Genomic DNA, 22,743 nt, shown 5'->3' with positions numbered 1-22,743 from the left:
TAGCCCAATAAACACATGATGAGTGAATGAAGTAATGCTACATACTGTTTACCTCACAAATTATAGTTTTACTTTTTAAAAGATTACCATATACATTTGGACTTAGTCTCTATTCAGTGCGGGCATGGACATGTCATATCTCCCTTTATCTATAGTTTTAAAACCAATTAAGAGTGTAACTTGTAATCAGAGTGCAGAAATGAAACAAAATATTTTCTACGTATTAATCAAAACACATTTTCACATATTAAATCTTATTTCAAAACCATCCTCTCATAGCTTTTGTGAGTTGTACCTCATTAATATTGTTTGATTACCTGAAGGTACAATTAAAATTATTCATTCAAGAAAGTAAACTACAAGCCAATATCTCTGATGAACACAGATGCAAAAATCCTCAACAAAATATTAGCAAACCTAATTCATCAATACATTTTAAAAATCATTTAAAAATAAACAAATTATTCATTCCTCATTGATTTTTATTTTATTAAAGATATTATTTAATCCTACTTTGACAAATTTATTAGAATTTATAGAAACTATGTAAATAAAAATATCTTAACAACTAATCAATAAAAAAAGTTCTTTTTTTTTAAAGATCTTATTTATTTATTCATAGAGATACACAGAGAGAGAGAGGGGCAGAGACACAGGCAGAGGGAGAAGCAGGCTCCATGCAGGGAGCCCAATGTGGGACTCAATTCTGGGTCTCCAGAATCACGCCCTGGGCTGAAGGTGGCGCTAAACCGCTGAGCAACCAGGGCTGCCTGAATAAAAAAGTTCTTAAAAATCCAGATGACAATGATTGATTAGTCTAGGAAACATTATACTCTATCAGTCTATTGATAAATAGTATAAATAAATTAATAACTCTCCAATCTAGCATTTACCTGAGCAGGCTTTAAAACTATAATTTCAGTTTAGATGATTTTAAACTACTTTCAAGGACTATGCAAATATTTTTCTTTATCATTTATTGAGTAATTGTTTTTCCTCCTAAAATAACCTCTTTTTGAAAACAGATAATGTTCTGTTTCTCATTACAACACTGATGAAATGAACATATTAACCACAGACTGATTTTGACCTTTTATATCATTTTATAGTATAATTCTTTAGAAAAATATTAAACAACATCTAGCTAATTTTCTTTCTATTTAATTGGACAGATAGAAAATGTCACCATCTGTTTCCAGTAGTCAACATGAAATTATAATAATTCTATTTGGGATTTTTCTTATTATCAAGTTTGAGCTGAATCAGATAAACTTTTAAATATTTAAAATATCTTAAAATCTTTACTTTTAATAATAAGTAACACATTTTTGAAGTTTATTATATGACATTGCCCTATCCAATTGTATGGATTTGGAAACATCTCAAGGGATATACATCACATATAAACCAAAACCAGCTTCACACATAGATTAGATTTGTACAGGGAGATATGGATTGTGGCATAAAACCTAAATATTAAAATGTCCCAATTCCATTAAACCAGATTTTTAGTGATTTCCCTTCTCACCTTAAACTTTCTTTTAAATACAGATGTTCCCAAAATACTAATACAATAGGTCATGGATACTTTATTGTAAATCATATGTTAATTATTTCCTCTATTTCAAGAAAAAAGTCAAGAAATACACTAATTATGTTAGTATAAGAAGTTGATGAAGGGGGAGATAATAAAGACACTATAAAATGCAGGCACTGGCTTGCAAAATATTGCTGAAACTTTCAACTCTGTCTAGGAAAAGCTTAAAAGTAAGTTTCATTCCCATGTTATTAAGTGGCTACTGGGGAAAAATATCTTTTCCCAAAAAATGAAGAGGAGGAAATTCATTTCACAAGGCCAACATTACCCTGATACCAAAGCCAGATAGGGAGACTACAAGAGAATTGCAGGCCAATATTCCTGATGAATATACATGCAAAAATTCTCGACGGTATTCTAGCAAATGAATTAAATAGCACATTGGAGGGATCATACACAATGATCAAGTAGGATTTATCCCTGGGTAAAGATGGGAGAACATATGCAAATCAATAACTATGATATACCACACAAAGGACAAAAATAAGATAAAAATCCTATCACAGTGATGTAGGGTCACAATTGAATGGTCAAGAAAGAACTATTGAGACATTTTTCATGCAAAAGGTGCTTTTATTATAGCAAGAGGACAGGGTCTGTGGGCAGAAAGAGCCATACTTTGGCTGTTTGAAGCCAGTGGTTATATGGTTACTGCTCATGGGAGAGGGGATGAGCAGCAGGTATTAGGACTATCAAAAAGCTCAATATTAACTATCAGTGAGATGTACAGGCAGTGACTAAGACCCTTTACAAACAAAACAACTAGATTGTATTTAATCCTTATTGAAAATATACAGGCTACAGGTCAGCCTTCTGGACTAAAGGTGAACATTTTCCAGCTGCCCCTCATCCATAGGATAAAAATTATATGATAATCTCAATTGATACAAAAAAAGCATTTGACAAAATTCAACATCATTTTATGACTAAAAAACCTTTCAGCATTCTTATAACTAAAAATGCTATAACTATAAGGTAGACTGATTTTTATGATTTCTCTTTATGTAACAGAATATTAGGGAATGTTTCTTTGAAGAAACCTTTGGGTAAGATATCCCAGTTGTGAGGGAGTCCCACATAGTCTCACTAATGTAACAACACTGAATCCAGTGCTCTTCTCAGTTGTGTGAACTTCCCATCCTGTAAGGCTTAAAATTTCCTTGGAAAAGATTATACTCACAAAAATTCGTCAACAAAATTAATTAAAACTTGAAAAAAATATACTTTTGAATGATTTTTTTATAAAAGGCAGTCATAAAAAATGATGACAAATATATAAAACATGAGAACAGGAGTATTTAGAAAGAGCAAATTCTGTAAGGATCACATATTCTCAGTGAGCTTTGTTAATGAGATAGAATGGGAAGATGGCCTTGAATATATACTGTGAAGTTGAAAATAGCAACAAGTGGGTTGTAGTTAACTGGTGGGAAGATGATGCAATCTGTCTACTTTTAGTCTATAGTAATATACAGAAGAAAAGATGTAAAAGAAGAGCAATAAGTATGAACTGTCACACTGAAGGCAAATTATGATGAACCTGCTTCTCCCTCTGCCTGTCTCTGCATTTCTCTCTGTGTCTCTCTTGAATAAATTAATAAATTTATTTATTTAAATTTATTTTATTTTATTAATAAAAAATAAAAAATATTATTTTAAAGCCAGTGTAATTAACATACAGTGTTACAACAGTTTCAGATGTACAATATAGTGATTCAACAATTCTACACCACATTACTCAGTGCTCAACAAGATAAGTGTACTCTTAATCCCCTTCACCTATTTCAGCCATCCCCACTCTCCTTCCCTCTGGTAACCCACACTTTGGTTTCTATCGTTAAGAATCTGTTTTGTGGTTGGTATCTCTTATTTTGTTCATTTGTTTCTTAAATCCACAGGTGAATGAAGTCATATGGTGTTTTGTTTTTCTCTGACTTATTTTGCTTCGTGTTGTACTCTCTAGATCTATGTTGTTGCAAATACCAAGATTTCATTCTTTGTGATGACTGAGTAATATTCCATTGTATATATATGCCATATCTTTATCCATTCACCTATCAATGGACATTTAGGTTACTTCCATAACTGGCTATTGTAAATAATATTGCAATAAACACTGGATGTGGGGATCCTGGGTGGCTCAGTGGTTTAGCGCCTGCCTTTGGCCCAGGGTGTGACTCTTGAGTCCCAGAATCAAGTCCCACATCAGGCTCCCTGCATGGAGTCTGCTTCTCCCTCTGCCTGTGTCTCTGCCTCTCTCTTACTCTGTGTCTCTCATGAATAAATAATAAAATCTTAAAAGAAAACATGGGGTGTGTATGTCTTTTTCATTAGTGTTTGTATATTCTTTGTGTAAGTACCCAGTAGTGGAATTACTGGATCATATTTATTACTGGATAATACTATATTAGTAAGGTCCATTTTCACTTATTCTGTGCAAGAAACATAAACTAGATATAATGAACACCATCATTCCTCTGGAGATCAGAGATTTGTATCACTAAATAACTAAATATTTTTAAAACCATACAGCTGGAATGGCTAAGTACTAAACTCAGAATTTTATTTCTCCAGAATTCATGCTTTCTTCATGTTATGCAATTCTAAGATTTACTTTATAAAATTAAGCATGTAGGAAAATAACAGCCACCACATTCTAACAGGAATCATGGAATGCTATTAGCATTATTATCCCATGTTGTACATACATATACCTAAACTATTTTAGGAACTGTCGACATGCCAGGAACTGTTCTCATCTCTTTATGGATGCTATTATTATCTTCATTATAAAGATCATATGCAAATAAATTAAGAAACATTAAATGGAAGCAGTTTCATCAGGGAAGCATCATTTATAGAATTCAAACACATGCAACTGAAGCCCAACCAAAAACTTCTGTCCTAAAAGAAGGGTGAGAAAATCTATCTTTTGGAGCTTCTTATTTTTAGTTCCTACAAATTTGAGATTAGAAAAAAGATATCTGAGTCTATTTTTTTAATAAAAAGGAGGTATTAGTTATTATTCAACATTTTTTTAATAATAAATTTATTTTTTAATGGTGTTCAATTTGCCAACGTACAGAATAACACCCAGTGCTCATCCCGTCAAGTGCCCCCCTCAGTGCCCGTCACCCATTCACCCCCACTCCCCCGCCCTCCTTTCCTCCCATCACCCCTAGTTCGTTTCCCAGAGTTAGGAGTCTTTATGTTCTGTCTCCCTTTCTGATATTTCCTACCCATTTCCTCTCCCTTCCCTTCAATTCCCTTTCACTATTATCTATATTCCCCAAATGAATGAGAACATATAATGTTTGTCCTTCTCTGATTGACTTATTTCACTCAGCGTAATACCCTCCAGTTCCATCCACGTTGAAGCAAATGGTGGGTATTTGTCATTTCTAATGGCTGAGGAATATTCCATTGTATACATAAACCACATCTTCTTTATCCAATGATCTTTCGATGGACACCGAGGCTCCTTCCACAGTTTGGCTATTGTGGCCATTGCTGCTAGAAACATCGGGGTGCAGGTGTCATGCCGTTTCACTGCATCTGTATCTTTGGGGTAAATCCCCAACAGTGCAATTGCTGGGTCCTAGGGCAGGTCTATTTTCAACTCGTTGAGGAAACTCCACACAGTGTTCCAGAGTGGCTGCACCAGTTCACATTCCCACAACAGTGTAAGAGGGTTTCCCTTTCTCCGCATCCTCTCCAACATTTGTGGTTTCCTGCCTTGTTAATTTTCCCCATTCTCACTGGTGTGAGGTGGTATCTCATTGTGGTTTTGATTTGTATTTCCCTGATGGCAAGTGATGCAGAGCATTTTCTCATGTGCATGTTGGCCATGTCCATGTCTTCCTCTGTGAGATTTCTCTTCATGTCTTTTGCCCATTTCATGATTGGATTGTTTGTTTCTTTGCTGTTGAGTTTAATAAGTTCTTTATAGATCTTGGAAACTAGCCCTTTATCTGATACGTCATTTGCAAATATCTTCTCCCATTCTGTAGGTTGTCTTTGAGTTTCGTTGACTGTATCCTTTGCTGTGCAAAAGCTTCTTATCTTGATGAAGTCCCAATAGTTCATTTTTGCTTTTGTTTCTTTTGCCTTCGTGGATGTATCTTGCAAGAAGTTACTGTGGCCGAGTTCAAAAAGGGCGTTGCCTGTGTTCTCCTCTAGGATTTTGATGGAATCTTGTCTCACATTTAGATCTTTCATCCATTTTGAGTTTATCTTTGTGTGTGGTGCAAGAGAGTGGTCTAGTTTCATTCTTCTGCATGTGGATGTCCAATTTTCCCAGCACCATGTATTGAAGAGACTGTCATTCTTCCAGTGGATAGTCTTTCCTCCTTTATCGAATATTAGTTGACCATAAAGTTCAGGGTCCACTTCTGGATTCTCTATTCTGTTCCATTGATCTATGTGTCTGTTTTTGTGCCAGTACCACATACAAAACAATTTAGAGGACTTATTGAGGTAGTACAGTGTACTTAAATGCATATATTTAAATATGAGAAAATCCAACTAAAAACAGTCGTCATGACTCATATTAGGAGCAATACATGTTTACTATACGCAATGCATTGTGGTAGTTACTTATATATATTTACTTACACATTTTTTTAAAGAAAATCCCTTGAAACTTTTTTTTTTTCATATTCCCTATGAGAAAATTTTGTCTCAGGGAAGTTCACTACTTTGCTCAAGATGGCAGAGCTAGAAATTGGCAGATTGTGGATTTGAACACAGGAGTTTTGGGTTGTAAATTCAAAATCAATATTTTTGGAAGTCAGTGATATAAAAATAGTGCTTATGTCACATTGAAATAAAATTATATTTTAATTTTGTACTTACACTTTCATATGTAATTGCTACCATTGTATATATAGTGAAAGACACTAAAGTGTAAAGCCATGTTTAGCATGTTTATATCAGTGTCTGTTTATGGGCATTTCCATAAACATAAATTTTATGAATTATTAGTAACATCTTAGTTAAAAATGAACAAAAATATTCTTCATGATCAGAAAATAGGACATAATAATGGCGTATAGAGTAAACTTTCTCTCTTTTTAGATGAAGATCCTTCATTTAAATTTTGGAGTGGAAAATTAATTCTGAACAAAAGATTTAAAACTTTTGTACGCATTTTCATTGCAACTGTGTGTCACTGCTTCCTCTAGTTTCCAGTTCCTGCAACAGCCTGAATTCTACTCTATCTTACAGCTTCAGGGTCTGTAAACCAAGTGCTACCACTGCGGTATTGACACATACATTTGTTGCAGTTGTTTAATGTTGGTCTGATTTACAAGTCCGCTCTAGTAGTTGTAGTTTTATAAAGAGTTCATTTAAAGTTTACTTTTGTATAAATACCTTTAATGCACTTTTTATGTGCCTAACATTTTTCTTCCAAGACCGTTTTTCTTAGAAACAGGTTGTACTTTGTGGGTGAAATCAATTTCAGGACATTCATACATTTTCCAAGTGCAAATTGTCTTTCATATATTACTGAAACTTTATTTCTCTTAATGACATAGATTTATCCCAACCACAGCACAGAACTTTTTACATTTGATTCAGATTTCTGTAAAGCATCTCAAATATAGGCTTTTAAAAATAAATTCAGAAGGTAATTGTTCTTAGACCCCATTCTGATTCCAGGTAATTAAATAGCAAGAAACAGAGGGCATGAATCACTAGCTTTTCTATTTAAGGAGTAGCAGTTAGCTGGGTGGTTAAAGAAACAGGCTGAGTGTCCATCCTTAGCGTCAATGCTTGCTTCTACACATGAATGATGCTATATGTTTTTTTACAAAGTCACTTAAGCTCTCTGCCTCTGGGTCACCCATCTGTAAAAGAAAATACAGTTATCTTCCACTTTTCAAAAAAGCTGTAGAGTGCAGTTAATTAGTATAGTCCACCAGATTTAGAAACTTCAAATGAAGTGTAGGTCTGAAAAATATTGTTGCCTTTGCCTAATTTCTTTAGGTATCTTGAACACTACAGAAGCAAAATAGTTTTTTCTAAGTGAATTAAATCACCTCACACTTTAAGAGATACATGAAATTTAACAATATTTACTATCTAATAATAAAAATGACTAATACTTGCAAGGAAGGGTTCTAAGTTGGTCCATTTTTCCTTCCTTCCTTCCTTCCTTCCTTCCTTCCTTCCTTCCTTCCTTCCCTTTCTCTTTCTTTCTTTCTTTCTTTTTCTTTCTTTCTTTCTTTCTTTCTTTCTTTCTTTCTTTCTTTCTTTCTTTCTTTCTTTCTTTTTTTTCTTTCTTCTTTCTTTCTTCTTTCTTTCTTTCTTTCTTTCTTTCTTTCTTTCTTTTCTTTCTTTTTCTTCTCTCTCTTCCTTCCTTCCCTCCTTCCTTCTCTCCTTCCCTCCTTCCTTCTCTCCTTCCTTCCTTCCTTCCTTCCTTCCTTCCTTCCTTCCTTCCTTCCTTCCTTTCTCCCTTCTTTCTCTTGTTTCGCAATCCATGCTCCTGAAGCACTCAACTTCTATGAGTTTTCTTCACTATTGCCAGTAGCCAGCACTTTGGGTACTGCATATTTGTTACTCTAATTGCTCTAGTAACAGTATAGCAGCTCTAGTAATGACCTATGTATCAGAAACTCCAGTTTCTCTTTTTTTGCAGAAACTATCTTTACCCTATTTTATTACTTTTGTCAAGTGGGAGCTGAGATCTTCCTATATGATTCATTTTCTCCACATCCTATAATGTGGTATAATTTGTAGGAACATGATCCAAGGAAATCCAATCTTGATATTGCAATCATTTGCCATCCAGATTGGTCTAAGGGCTGCAAACAAGCTGGGTGAATTAAAATCCTATTTCAGGATTGTTTTGAAGTAGAGCTGAGAGAAATAACTTCTTCAGTTTTAATAATTAAATAGTGGGATTGTAGTAGTTAAATTTCCCATAGCCATATGTGCTCCTCTCACCCTTGTTACATTTTCATCTCATTTTTCCTTATGATCATAGATCAAACTATAATAGAAGTGAATAGAACCAATGTATAGAAAGAAACAAGGTCAGAAGATAGAATCCTGATGGTATTCAAGTTTTTGAATATCAGGCAACTGCCTTTCCTGCAATTTATTTAGGTGAACCACTAAGCCCCAGTCACACAGTCTAGCCTCAAACACACAGATTATATATATTTTTTTGGCTTAAGGTATTTACTGCCTAGCTTCCATGGCTTAGGATAAAAAAGTACTGGCCAATAAACTATACTTCTGGGGATCAAACTTGTAAAATAAACTGGACATAAAAACATGTATGAAGGAAAACAGAACTAACTTTCTATTTTCCTATTTTTTCATCTTTTTTTTTTTTAAATACTTGAATAACTGTTTTTGAACAAGTGGCCTGATAACAATTCAGTTCAACTCTGGTCAACCCAGAAATAAGACCTGGGATGTCTATAGTATTCATAATGGGTAAAAGTATCTGAGGAAGAATAAAGAACTATCATGATATATCAAGCAGATTGCTTAATGGCAATTTAGGTAAATTCAGTCATTTAATCAAACCACATGGGTAGGGTAGGATTAGAATACGATGCCAGAATACTTGAACCAAATCTCATGTATAATTCCCCTCTTTTATTCTGAATATTCCATACTCTATTTATGATCCACCTGTTTCAGGATTAGATCTAAATATTATATTTAATCAACTCCCCCCCCCCATTCAGACTATGGGGATTTGCTCTACTTCTCACAGATTTGATAGGAAAATAATAAACAATCTTGAGGAACCTAACTAATTTTAATAAAAGGATACTTGTTAAAATGGTCACACTTTCTACACATCAGCAAACGCATGCTCCAGTTTAGGGCAGATTTACCAGATGCAGTACAAATGTTGCACAACCTGCTTCCTATCATTAAATGACGTTTTAAGTATTTGTCACCAGGAATATATCCAAGAAAAAAGAGTTCAGTGGCTGGTGTGATGATAAAGTAGTCAAGGTTCCAGAGTTCTTTTTTCCAGTGATTGCAGCAATCATTGTAGAATATTTCTGACACTTTGACATGATAAAATTTCTCTTCTAGTCACGAGCAAGCAAGGAGAATGATGAAAATCAAGTAAACGTAGGTTCTCCTGAGGTTAGCTACTTCAGGACATCTGGGACAATCTGAACTTGGTTGTTGATATTTGTTAGATTAGCTGTTGTCAAAGAAAAGAAGGGTTAAGGGACATCAGTACATCCTTGTCCTTAGTCTTTCATTGTGCTCTTTCTCCAGTAGTAGTCTTGATAGAAAACCAGTCAAGGTACCTTAACATCTAGTGATTACAGAAATAGAATCTACACATCAACCTGGCTGCTGACTAATTCTTAATTATTATTTATGCAAGCATTTACACAGTCTTGCTGAATATCACATGTTCTAAGGTAAAATCATCTTTACTTTCTTGGGTAAACTATAGTTGGTTGGAGGCATAAAAGAACTGCAAAGTCAAAATTTCTCCAAGATTCCAGACTAGAATCTGTGTTTTTGAGATTTTATATATTTATTTGACAGAGAGAGAGGGAAAGAAAGCGGTGAGCAAGGGGAGGGGCAGAGACACAGGAAGAAACAAACGCCCCTCTGAGCAGGGTGCCTGATGTGGGGCTGGATCCCAGAACCGTGGGATCATGACCTGAGCTGAAGGCAGACCTGTAACTGACTGAGCCACCCAGTGCCCAGCCTAGAATATTTTTACCTAGACTGTATATCCCTAGGCTTCCAATTGGAATTCCTGTTGGGCTTTTTATTGAAAGATTGTGTCAAAAAAATGTTTCATAGAAGAAAATCACTTTCCTTACTATTTATCAACAATAATGATCTTTCTTTTCCTGATTAAGTAAATAGCACGAGTAGGGATTCACCCAGATTAAAAAATATATTTTTTATAAAGATAGAAGTTTTATAAGCCATAAAAATTGAAATCAACTAGAAAGAATTCTGCCATTTTCTTCACTATTCTCATAATCTCCTCATCAGCCAGTCCAACAATGCCATTAGCTCTATTTCCAAAATAGCTTCCAAATCTGTCCACACTGTTACATCACAGTGATCACCACCAGAGTTCAAGGCAACATCTTCTCTCCTGACTGCTATATAATCTCCTACACAACCTCTATGCTTCTACTTTTGTCTTCCCATTACCATTTACCAAATACATGATCTTATTACAAAGAAAATTAAATCTTTTGCTCTCCTGTTTAAAATCTTTTAATAGTTTCTCATGACATTTAGAAGAAAATCTAAATTTCTAACCATAGCACACAAGGTGCTATGTGGTCTTCTACCACCATTTTTTAAAACTTCTTTTTAAAAGATTTTATTTATCTATTCATGAGAGACACAGAAAGATAGGTAGAGACACAGGTAGAGGGAGAAGCGGACTCCGTGAGGGAACCTGAAGAATGATTCAATACCAGGACCCCGGGATCATGTCCTGAGCCAAAGACACATGCCCAGACACTGAGCCACCCAGACATCCCTAACTTCTTTACTTCCCTCTAAACTCCAGCTACATTGGCCTTCTTATTTTTCTTCCCAAACTCGCAACCATTTTGTTGTCCTGATGTCTTTTCTTACTGTTGCCATTGCCTACAATCATCTCTGTTGGCTCCTTTGAAGGCTGCTATTTTAAGGTCCTAGGCCTGTGCCATTTCATCAGAAAAAGTTTCCCTGCTCACTCAGATATTCCTTCTCATGACAACTTTTTTGTTTGTTTATTTCTAGGTGCTTATCAGTAACAGATGAGATACCAATAATTGATTTCCTTATTTGTCTACAGTATAAGATCTGCAAGGCAAATTACAACTGTCAGCTGAGTGCCTATATCAATATCTCGGAACTAGAAGGTAGTCCATAAATGTTGAAAAAATTAATTCCTATCCACATTTATTTGTCAAATATGTAGTAGTTACTTTACTTTTTCTTCACAGATGATTTCTTACTTCACTTCCATTATTAGTACCAAACTTGTTCCTCCCAACACCAATTAAAATTGTTAGTGAGGAGGATACTACAAATCAACAATTAAAACACAGATAACCCAATTTAAAAATGAGCAAATGTTTTCAATAGACATTTTCTCCAAAGGAGATATATGAAAGATCAATAAGCACATGAAAAGATGTTCAGCTTCATTACTTATTAGATGAATGCAAATGAAAACCACAATGAGATACCATTTTATATACACTTGGAAAGCTGTAACCAAAAAGACATATAGTAATAAATGTTGGCAAGAATGTTGAGAAATTGGAATCCTTGTAAACTGCTGCTGGTAAAGTATGCTGTAGCCACAGTGGAAAACTATCCTTCCTCACAATGTTAAACATAGTTAACATGAGACTCAGCAATTCCACTCTTAGGTATAGATCAAAGAGAAGTGAAAACATAGGTCAACACTTGTACATGAATATTCAGAGCAGCACTAGTCATAGTGTCCAAAAATAAGACAAAACAAATGACTATGGAATGATGAATGGGTAAACAATAAATAAACAAAGAAAAGTCATGCAAAAGAATATTATTGAGCAATAAAAAAGAATGAGGTACTGATGCATGTTATAATATTGGATGAGCTTTGAAGCCATTGTGCTAAGTAAAAGAAGCTAGTCATGAAAGACCACATTTTATGATTCCACTTATGTGACAAGTCCAGAATATGCAAAACCATAAAAACAGAAAGTAGACTAGTGGTTTCCAGGGGTGAAGGGAGAGTAAAATGGGCAGTGACTACTAACTGGTATGAAGTTTCTTTTTGTGATGATAATAATCTTTAAAAATCATATATTAGTGATATTTACACAACTGTGAATATACTAAAATCTGAGTTGTACTTTAAAAGAGTAGATTATATGTCAATAATGCCATAAATAATAAAGTATTTTTTAAAAGTAAAAGGGTGTAAAATCTATTTTGTTGTTTCGTTTTAAGCATAGCTAAAGCAATTTCATAATTCAAACAAAACTAAAAATTAACTTGTAAGACAAAATAAGCTAAGATTTTGACTTAATTATATAGTGATAGAAAAGTTAAAATAAGGAAAATGTGAAAATTTTGCAAACATTCCATTTATAAAGATTTTGATACTATCGTAACTAACCTGATTTTAAGGTCCATGGCATTCCCTTTTTAATCTCATGAATTAACCTTATGGTAGATCCAAAAGTCTGCTACAACTTCATTTGGATCCCTTAGGTCATTGGATCTAGATAAATTTTTCTTCAATCCCCAGAAACACTTATCTTCTGAACACTTTGGCTCTTCTAGGACAATCAAAAACAAAGCAAAACAAGACAATTTTAATTCTTCCAAGGATCCTCCTACAAATTTCTCTTTCTTATCTAAGAGAATAAAGGCAAATTTGTGATTTATAAACAGTACTGTGTAGGCAAATGAAGATCTCACCATAAAGACAAATTCTAGGGCAACCCCGGTGGCCCAGCAGTTTGGTGCCGCCTTCAGCCCAGAGTGTGATCCTGGAGACCAGGGATCGAGTCCCACGTCGGGCTCCCTGCATGGAGCCTGCTTCTCTCTCTCTGCCTATCTCTCTGCCTGTGTCTCTGCCTCTCTCTCTCTCTCTCTCTATCTCTCCCTGTGTGTGTGTGTCTGTCATAAATAAATCAATCAATAAATAAAATCTTAAAAAAAAGACAAATTTTACTCTGTAATTATGATAAATAGTTAACATTATACCACAGTATCTGCTGCATGCTTATTTTGAACTTTGGAATAGTTTTAAGAGTCTACTTATATTATTTCAGTTAATCTTCAAAAGAACTCATTGAATTAGGCATTGCTGTAATCTCTATCTTAGAAATTGAGTAGCAGGCATGAAAAAGATAAATTATCCATTTGGGGAATATAAAAAATAGTGAAAGGGAATAAAAGGGAAAGGAGAAAAAATAAGTGGGAAATATCAGAAAGGGAGACAGAACATAAAGACTCCTAACTCTGGGAAACGAACTAGGGGTTGTGGAAGGGGAGGAGGGCGGGGGGGGAGGGTGACTGGGTGGTGGGCACTGAAGTGGGCACTTGACGAGATGAGCACTGGGTGTTATTCTGTATTTTGACAAATTGAACACCAATAAAAAATAAATTTATTAAAAAAAAGAACTCAGTGAATTAGGCATTGCTGTAATCTCTATTTTAGAAATTGAGTAGCAGGCACGAAAAAGATAAATTATCCAAGACTACACAACTACTAATGGCGGAGCAAGAGCGTTAACTCAAGACATCTGACTGCCTTATGCTGTAATCCTTCCCTTGTACATACAAGCAATAATTTTCCATGGAATAAATGTTAACAGTCATTCAGTGAGAATTATACACAAATACACATTGATTAGATGTGGGATATGGTCTTCAGTGGTCTGATAGGCCTGGATGTTTCACTTTGTTGACCAAAATGTGTTTTTTGTTTTACTGACTTCAATGTCTCTACAAGACTAGGAGAACTAAAAATGGGCATTAGGTTTAGAGTAATTATTTTTTAAATAGTATGCTTTTTTGTAAGTCATTCTTCACATAGAATGACCCAGACTCTTGCCAAAAGGTTACCAAAAGTAGATCAGCATGAATGACCAAAAAACACAGAAAGGTGTTTCCATGGACATAACCTTTGTATAACTACTATAAATGATATTGGTAATAAATGAAAAACCTGAGTACAACACTTATGAATTTTTGAGGGAGGGTTTGCAATTGGGGAAAAAAAGGCCATCATGCTTGATTAATTTTTTAAATGTTTTTTTCAATTTCCATTTCTTGAAGGACACTATTTTTTACACTAATTGAGAGTCCAACTTGCTTGCTTAAAGTATTGCTTTACTTTAGTACTAGTACAAAAAAGTTGTACTTTACTGTTTTACCAGCTCCAATAACTGTAGCTTTTCCATTCTGACACCCCTCCCTTTCTGATATCTAGTAGAGGATAGAAATCTCTTTTGCTTTTTGTAGTGCCCAACATGGGACTTGAACTCATGACCCTGAGATCAAGACCTGAGCTGAGATCAAGATTTGCATGCTCAGTTGACTGAGACATCCAGGCAACCCTCCCCGCCCCCCAATCTATAAATTTTATATGGGAAATGCAATAGCCCTTGTAGAGATCAGAGGATTAAGTATTGTTTCTTGGTATTAAGGATGTATGTAAATTAACTCATAAATCATATTCTGGAACTGGGATGACTTTAAAAATCACACTATCAGGAGCACCTGGGTGGCTCAATAGTTGAGCTTCTGCCTTTGGTTCAAGTTGCAATCCTGGTGGTACTGGGATCAAGTCCCACACGGGCTGCTTCTCCCTCTACCTATGTCTCTGCCGCTCTCTGTGTGTCTCTCATGAGTAAATAAACAAAATCTTTAAAAAAATAATCATTCTATCAATATAATCTGATAAGTTAGAGCACAAATTTAATTTCTAATAAACTACTTTTGAGTGTTTCATTAATGGTTGTATTTATCACATTAAATCATAAAATATATAGTTCCTCTTTTATATCAGATAAAAAGCTCAATTTATGACTTATGATAAAACTAAAATGGGCTAAAATTGATGACATTTTATATAAACCTTAATTTGTTATTCAATGGATTAGAGAAAAAATTAACTTTATGGTTTTAATCAGTAAATTAGATATCCTTATAAAAATTCCTGAAAAATAAATATAATTTAGGGTGGTTTATGATAGGAATCAAAATTAAAACTAAAAAATAAAGTAGGCAACATATTATAGAGTTGATTGAGCCATTTAGTGAACTTCCATTTTGTATAATAAATTATTTAACAATAAATTTTTTGTTCTTTATATCAGAGAAATTTATTTCAAAGACAAATCCAGACTCACTAGAATTCACTTTCTTTTTTCTTTTTTTTTTAAAGTAATGTCTACACTCAATATGGGGCTTGAACTAATGACCCCAAGATCAAGTCACATGATCTGCCAACCAAGCCAGCCAGGCATCCCTACAATTTACTTTCTTACTATCTTTCTGACTGTTAAAGAAAGGCTCTTATAGTGTGTGCTCAGTTATTTTCAAGCATTTGACTCCTTCTCAATTATAAAGGGAAATACTTTTTATGGAATACTAGCACTATGATCTGAGAGTATTTTCTCCTCTTCAGAGTTTCTTGTGTACTGTTCTTTTACTAACACTTTGTGGCAGGTTTTTATCTGCTAAATAAACTCCTCGATGTGGAAAGAAAACATAAGGAATCTGTTGAGAGACACCTTGTCTCAATGTCAGTGTAGTGCACACCATTAATTTGATAGGGAAGGTGTTTTGCCCTATTTTACTCTGATAAGTTTCAGAGTGTCAGTGACATACATCATGGTTTTCCATTAGGGAGATCAAAAGAAGGAAAGGCTACAGATTAGAAGTTTAGAGTTTTATTCCATAGATTGTCAAAAGTGCTTGAAAGTCCTTAAAATGAATGTCTTCATTTAAGAGAAGCTGAATTAGAATTAACAAAGGAATTTATAACCTTCGTTTATAAGCTGAGAAAGTAGCAGCAAATCAATAATAACAACAATAAGAATGCAGGACAATTTTAATGAAAACATTAATTATTTTACAATGATTAACACTGTTTCACAAAAATATGTTATGTAATGTTTAATAACAGAATATTATATTACAAAAGTTATAAGTAAGCAAATGCATTACCTATACCATTACCTGTTTTAAGTATTCATTGCAATAAAAAAAACAGTTACATATGTATTTAATTTTTTCCACCAAATTGAGTAATCTTTATGAACTGCAACTCTTTCTCATTTTCAGCTTAGGCCTCAGCTGATTAGTCTATGTTTCACTAGAGTGCAGTTCTTTCAAAAGTCAATCAATGGACATATAATTGTTGACCACTTTTGTAGATTCCACCTTCTTTATCTCTTTTTCCTACTCATAAATCTTGGAGTTTCCTAGGGTCCTTGCTTTATATCTGGTAAGCTTTACTGCTTGAATTGTCTTTGAAAAAAAAAAATCTCTTTACTCTTAGTTTCTATTGCATGAAAAATGTCAGAAAAAAAATTAAAGTTACCCCAAAGTACTCAGCAATCGAATAACTCCATTTGACTTTATCAGATGCCTTTATTTTGTTACATATTTCACTGTTGTTAATTTAGAAGACATAAACTGGGCAGCCCGGGTTGCTCAGTGGTTAAGCACCTGCCTTCAGTCCAGGGCGTGATCCTGGAGTCCCGGGATCAAGTCCCACATGGAGCTCCCTGCATGGAGCCTGCTTCTCCCTCTGCCTGTGTCTCTGCCTCTCTCTGTGTGTCTCTCATGAATAAATAAATAAAATCTTAAAAAAATAAGCTTTAAATAATAGAAGACATAAATTTAAAAAAATCAAACCCATGTATAATCATCTCATAGTGAAAACCAACGTTAAGAATAATCTGATGTATAATCATCCAGTGTTAATGCAATAATAATGCCTTTCTAGGTTTATTTATCATATTGGATTTTAATTTTTAAACAATTGTTATTGTAATAGTAGAGATGAGATTCTACATGTTGGGGATTCGGTTTCTTGTATTTTTTAATCTTTTGTATCATGTATCATACCTGGAACTCAACGCTAAGTATATATTTGATGAATAAATAAATGAAAAAAGAGTAAGTAGATTTCATCCATTTTTCAGGCTTTCACTAATATATAAATAAAAAATATTATATATATGGCCATGGCAAACTACTCACCTTGTCTTCAAAGTGAGAAATCTGAAAATGTATTTCTAATTCCATCATTTTTCATTCAGTCTTCTAAGATAATAATTATCCTTCGATGATATTTCTGATACCTGGTATTTACTCTCCATATTTCAACTTTATTTCTTTTTTTATCTAGATATGTATAATGGCACAAACAGATGTCATTTCTAGTTTCTTCCATCTTAAATCTCTCCTTTGCAATGCTCTCCTGTTTAAAATACTCAGATTTTAAAGTATATTTTCCCTTACTTTTATGTAACAGAAACCTATGATACCTATTCACCAAGCGGTTTTTCCTTTTCTCTTGGAAATACCTAAACACTATATTCCCCACACTCTTGCTAAATATTTTTATGTGAAGAATTCTATTCAATGAGATATTAAAGGAAATGGTGTGCTCCAATCCTTAAGCTAGACTCTGAAAGACTCCATATAATCTATTTCTTCTCTCTCTATCTTATTCATAATTCTGGAAGAGAAGAAATGCAAGATCACAGAAAGACCATAATGAGGTACTCAGATCTGCTTGTCATCAATTTCAGAAGGGATGTTTGAAGTGGGAGTGGAGAGCAAATGACTGTTATTTGGACAGTGCCATGAGTGAGTAATAAACTTTAGTAGCCAACACACAGTACTTAAAATTTCTATTTTCTAACTCTTCTCTTAGAGCTGTCAGGCAAGCAAGCACATTTTTCTGTCTCTGAAATTATTGTAGATGACAGTTTCAGCAAATGTTTTGCCATTGTATAACACGGATCATAAAGTTTCTAGCCTCTGGTATTTATTTCTTAGGCACCCACTGCCGAAATGCTAAACTAATGCTAAGTGTTTTAGGCTTTAGTAAAAACAGCACCCTTAGCCTGATAGCTATTTCTGTATTAGCCAGGATACTCCTGGATATGTTGACATAATAGATAAACTCACAATTCTTAACGACTTAACTCAATAAAATTTATTATTCACTCATGACACTGCATGTCATTGCAAATGGCATGATTTCATTGATTTCATTCTCTGTTTCTTTCTCTGTCTCTCTGTCTCTCTCTCTGTCTCTATATGTAGAAAGAGACAGACAGAGAGAGAGAAACTCAGCCGTATATACATATATCTTCTTCATCCATTCATCAGTTAATGGATACTTAGGATCTTTCCATAATTTGGCTATTGTCGATAATGCTGCTATAAACATTCAGATGTATGTAACTCCTCAAATCAGGATTTATGTTTCCTTCGGGTAAACACCTATCAGTACAATTGTTGGATCATAAGATAGTTCTATTTTTAAGTTTTTGAGGAAACTCCATACTGCTTTCCAGAGTGGCTGCGCCAGTTTGCATTCCCACCAACACTGCAAGAGGGTTCCCTTTTCCCCCACATACTCATGAATATCTGTTATTTGCTGTGTTGTTAATTTCAGCCATTCTGATAGGTGTGAGGTGGTATCTCATTGTAGTTTTAAAATTAGATTAATTTGAAATAATTTTAATTTCTAAGTAGCATTCTCCAATAAATAGAATCATGATTCCTAGAGAAAGTGGTAATTCCAGGGCTATGGCAGAAAAAGTCCATACATACATTTAGATTTTCTTTTTATGGCCAAAAGTCAGGATGCACTAAAAAAAATATATAAGAATGTGTCAAAAATTCAAGGAAGCTAGCTTAAATGGGTTTACATCTACTAACAGAATAATTTGGGAATGAACCAAAATAATTTGGAAATCAACATTATTGTAATGGATTACGATCCATCAAATATTCCTTGAGTCCTCCATACCAAATTAAAAAAAAAACAAACATAGGAATGAAGGGAAATATCTTCCCTACAGTAAAATATTAACAAAGGTAAAGGGAATAATCATCACTATGCAACACCCAAAACAATGAATTATGGAAGAATGGATGTTAAAACTTAAGGATGAGATTTTGATGCTGAACAAGATATTCACTTTGTCATAAAGTAGAACTTCATTCCTATTTCTTACTTGTTACACAATTAACAATAGAGTGATCTGAAGGTTACTACTTAAACGAATGATCAAATTTTACATCACTAATATGGGACAAACTGATATCTGCCTCTTGATATGTTGCACTAAAGAAGGAGAACTTAGATAATATCATTGTCCAAAATGCATGTTCTAAACTAAATGATAAAGACTAAAGGACATTAAGCAAATAAATGGCCTATGGTCTTCAAAATATCAAAGTTTTGAAAGACAAAAACTTATAGATGAATTAGCCCAGATTAAAGCAAACAAAAGAGACATGAAAAGAAAATGAGATGTGTGATCTTGGACCAGAAAAATTCTAAGAGGAAACTCTTGGGGAGATTTGGCAAAATATGAGTAAAGTTGTAGGTTGGATAATAGCATTGCAGCAATGTCAAATTTCCTGTTTTTATCATAGGATATATATTGACATATTTAAACAAAAAGTGTCCTGATGTTTGCAAGTTATTATCAAGTGGTTCTGAAAATAATGGTAAAATTTACATATGTATCTATACGTACACATATGTGCATGGGCACATAATATGGGAGAAGAGAAAGAGCGATAGATTGAGAATAATTCACAGCAAAGTATTTACAAGTAAATCTTGAAAAGTATTCAGGAATTCTTTGTCCTATGCTTGCTACTACTTTTCTCTAAGTTAAAACTAATTTAAAATTATTTTGAAAGTTAAAAACTTCAGGGCACCTGGATGGCTCAGTAGTTGAGCATCTGACTTTAGCACGGGTCCTGATCCCAGTGTCCTGGGTTTGAGTCCCACATCAGGTTCCCCACACGGAGCCTGCTTTTCCCTCTGCCTATGTCTCTGCCTCTGTCTGTGTCTCAAATAAATAAATAAATAAATAAATAAATAAATAAATAAAATCTTTTAAAGAAGTTAAAAACCTCATTAATTATTTCTCTCTTTAGTTCCAAGGTGTTATAATTTTGAGACTCAATTAGTGCAGTTTGATAATGACAGAAGAAATGCAAGGAATTTATGAGTTCAACAACAATAATAAAAACAGCAACTACAAAAGAGGAATAACACTTTAAGCAAACAACTGGTAGAATAATTTAAGATAAATACTATTGATTGTTAAGCCACATTTATTACTGGAATGTTTTACTCATTTCTGATGTCTATGAAGAGTGAAAAGGAATTAAAAAATAACAATAAGGTTTCATATAGTACAGAAGTGGAATTCAGTGAGATGAAGGATGTGTCTTTCAGGATTCCCAAAACCCTTTTACTGTTGTGCAGCTTGCCTAGAGGAAATTGCATCACACTAAAATTCATTAGGATGTCATTAATGAGGTCTGTGCACATTTCAGTCCAAATGAACTTTGACATCTGTCTACAGGCCCCAAAACTGGTTCTCTGATACTTTCATTAGAGGGGAACACTGTCTCCATGCACATGAAAATGAAACAAGCGAATTGCAAATATTAAGACTGTAGGAAAGAAAGAAATATAAAGACTGTTACAATTAAATAACAATTTCTAATATTATTTCAAAACCTCCCAGACTTCTAGTGTAAAAATAGATTTGATTAATTTAACAGTCTCTAAAACTAACTATAATTCAACCACAAATACCCATGTTTTGAATGTGCACTAGCAATTCCTAGGAATTGGAAATTAGTGTTATCATAGTCTTACTAATTATAAAAATATTAATTTCTCTGTCATAGTTACATACATTTGTCAATCATCTAATCTGCACACTTAAGTGGTAGTCTCTTTAGACTTGTAAACAATAATATTTACATACTAAGTATAGATGTATTGATTGCAAGTGCTTTTAAATAACGAAAAGATTTATAATTAATGTCAAGTAGTAGTGTATTAAATATTGACTAAAATGTGAATAAAGTTCAGTTACAAAATGAATGCTTTTTTTTTTCCACTGAAATGTTACATACTACCTTTTTTCCATATGTGATTCAAATTATATCACCACATCTGGCATAAAAAAGGTTCTATTTTTTCTAAGTTTTGACAATATATGACAATCCATGACAGCTTCTTATCTATCTATAAAAAACTCAACTTACAAGGCCGTCAATTGTTTTTCTCTTTTTTTGTGCTTGAAAACTGCATTAAGGGTAACCTGCAGAAAGAAAAGAAAAAAAACATAATACACCGCATTTTTTTTGTTTTAAATTTACTTTATAAACAACATTCGTATCTGTTATAGATCTGATTTCATTCTATTCTAGGTAAAAATACCTAACAGTCCTTAAAATATTTTTTTTCCTAAAATATTCTCTGCATTCTGACATCTGTTAGAAATAAAGGAAGAAAATTAATCAGTGAATATAATATTAAAACTCAAGGAAAGTGTAAAAAAATGATTATCAATTTTAGTAAAAATGGTATTACATATCAACAACTCTCTTTTTTATACATGTTTTCATTTTCATGATTCAGAAATTAGTGTTCATAGAGTCATCATTGCCACATAAAGTAACAAACTGTGGTGAAAAATTGACAATCATCATGCTAATTAAATCAATTAAATTGGATATCTCAATATTATATCCTCATTCATATTAAATAGTGGCTGAATTATTCGATTGGTTGTCAACATTAGTCAAGTCATTGAAGAAAGCTTGATTCTGACAATCTAACTCAAAGTATCCCATCTGTGATGTGGACATACACTATTTTATTCCATGAAAACACCCTCTTCTATTTTCTGATACAGTGTTAGATACAGAACCTGATCAGCATGTGCTTGAGCATTGCAAAGTTAAGCTCACAATATTTTTTGTCATATGAATGATGGATAATGCCTAACACCAGCTGTCTTTTCAGCTGTGACTTGCCATCTAGCCTGTCAAATAGCTCAATCAAAAAATCAGTATGATATGCTACTCCTTTTACTGAGAGAAATGCCTCAAGTCATAAAGTTTCACAATACCCTTTGGTGATTTACATAAAACTGTTTTCTTTTTTTTTCTTTTTATTTTTTTTTAAATTTTATTTATTTATGATAGGCACACAGTGAGAGAGAGAGAGAGAGAGAGGCAGAGACACAGGCAGAGGGAGAAGCAGGCTCCATGCACCGGGAGCCCGATGTGGGATTCGATCCCGGGTCTCCAGGATCACGCCCTGGGCCAAAGGCAGGCGCTAAACTGCTGCGCCACCCAGGGATCCCTAAAACTGTTTTCATTCCAAATTTCCTCTTCTCTTACTGATATTAGATAATGGGAGATTTATATAAGGCTAATTTTGATCATAATTAGATGCTTTTCACATTTTTCTTTTACCTATTTATTAGTAGACCCATTATACTATCTTATGGAAGGCACTAAATTATCAAAGAGCCCTAATGACTATTGAGTTTAGATTTTTTGACAGATCTGTTTAGCTTTTGTATTCAAGTCTGAGATATGCAAAACAAATCAAAGCA

The 22,743-nt window shown here is 33.8% G+C and overlaps 1 long non-coding RNA gene across 2 annotated transcripts in view; it reads right to left on the bottom strand.

Moving 5' to 3' along the window:
- Nucleotides 1–6,951: 6,951 nt before the first annotated feature.
- Nucleotides 6,952–22,743, bottom strand: part of LOC144283710 (uncharacterized) — a 58,141-nt gene continuing 42,349 nt past the window's right edge. Inside the window, exons 2-4 of one of the 2 annotated variants that reach the window (XR_013352272.1) lie at nt 21,383–21,438; nt 9,454–9,776; nt 6,952–7,446 (exon numbers count right to left, since the gene is read on the bottom strand). This is a non-coding gene — a long non-coding RNA (uncharacterized LOC144283710). Of the gene's footprint in view, nt 7,447–8,468; nt 9,777–21,382; nt 21,439–22,743 lie in introns of those variants that run through there. The other variant, XR_013352271.1, reaches the window with a different exon arrangement.

The sequence above is a fragment of the Canis aureus genome, chromosome 14 (assembly GCF_053574225.1).
Source record: "Canis aureus isolate CA01 chromosome 14, VMU_Caureus_v.1.0, whole genome shotgun sequence".
In the NCBI taxonomy this organism is placed as follows: domain Eukaryota; kingdom Metazoa; phylum Chordata; class Mammalia; order Carnivora; family Canidae; genus Canis; species Canis aureus.
This window is presented reverse-complemented; position numbering and strand designations above follow the sequence as displayed.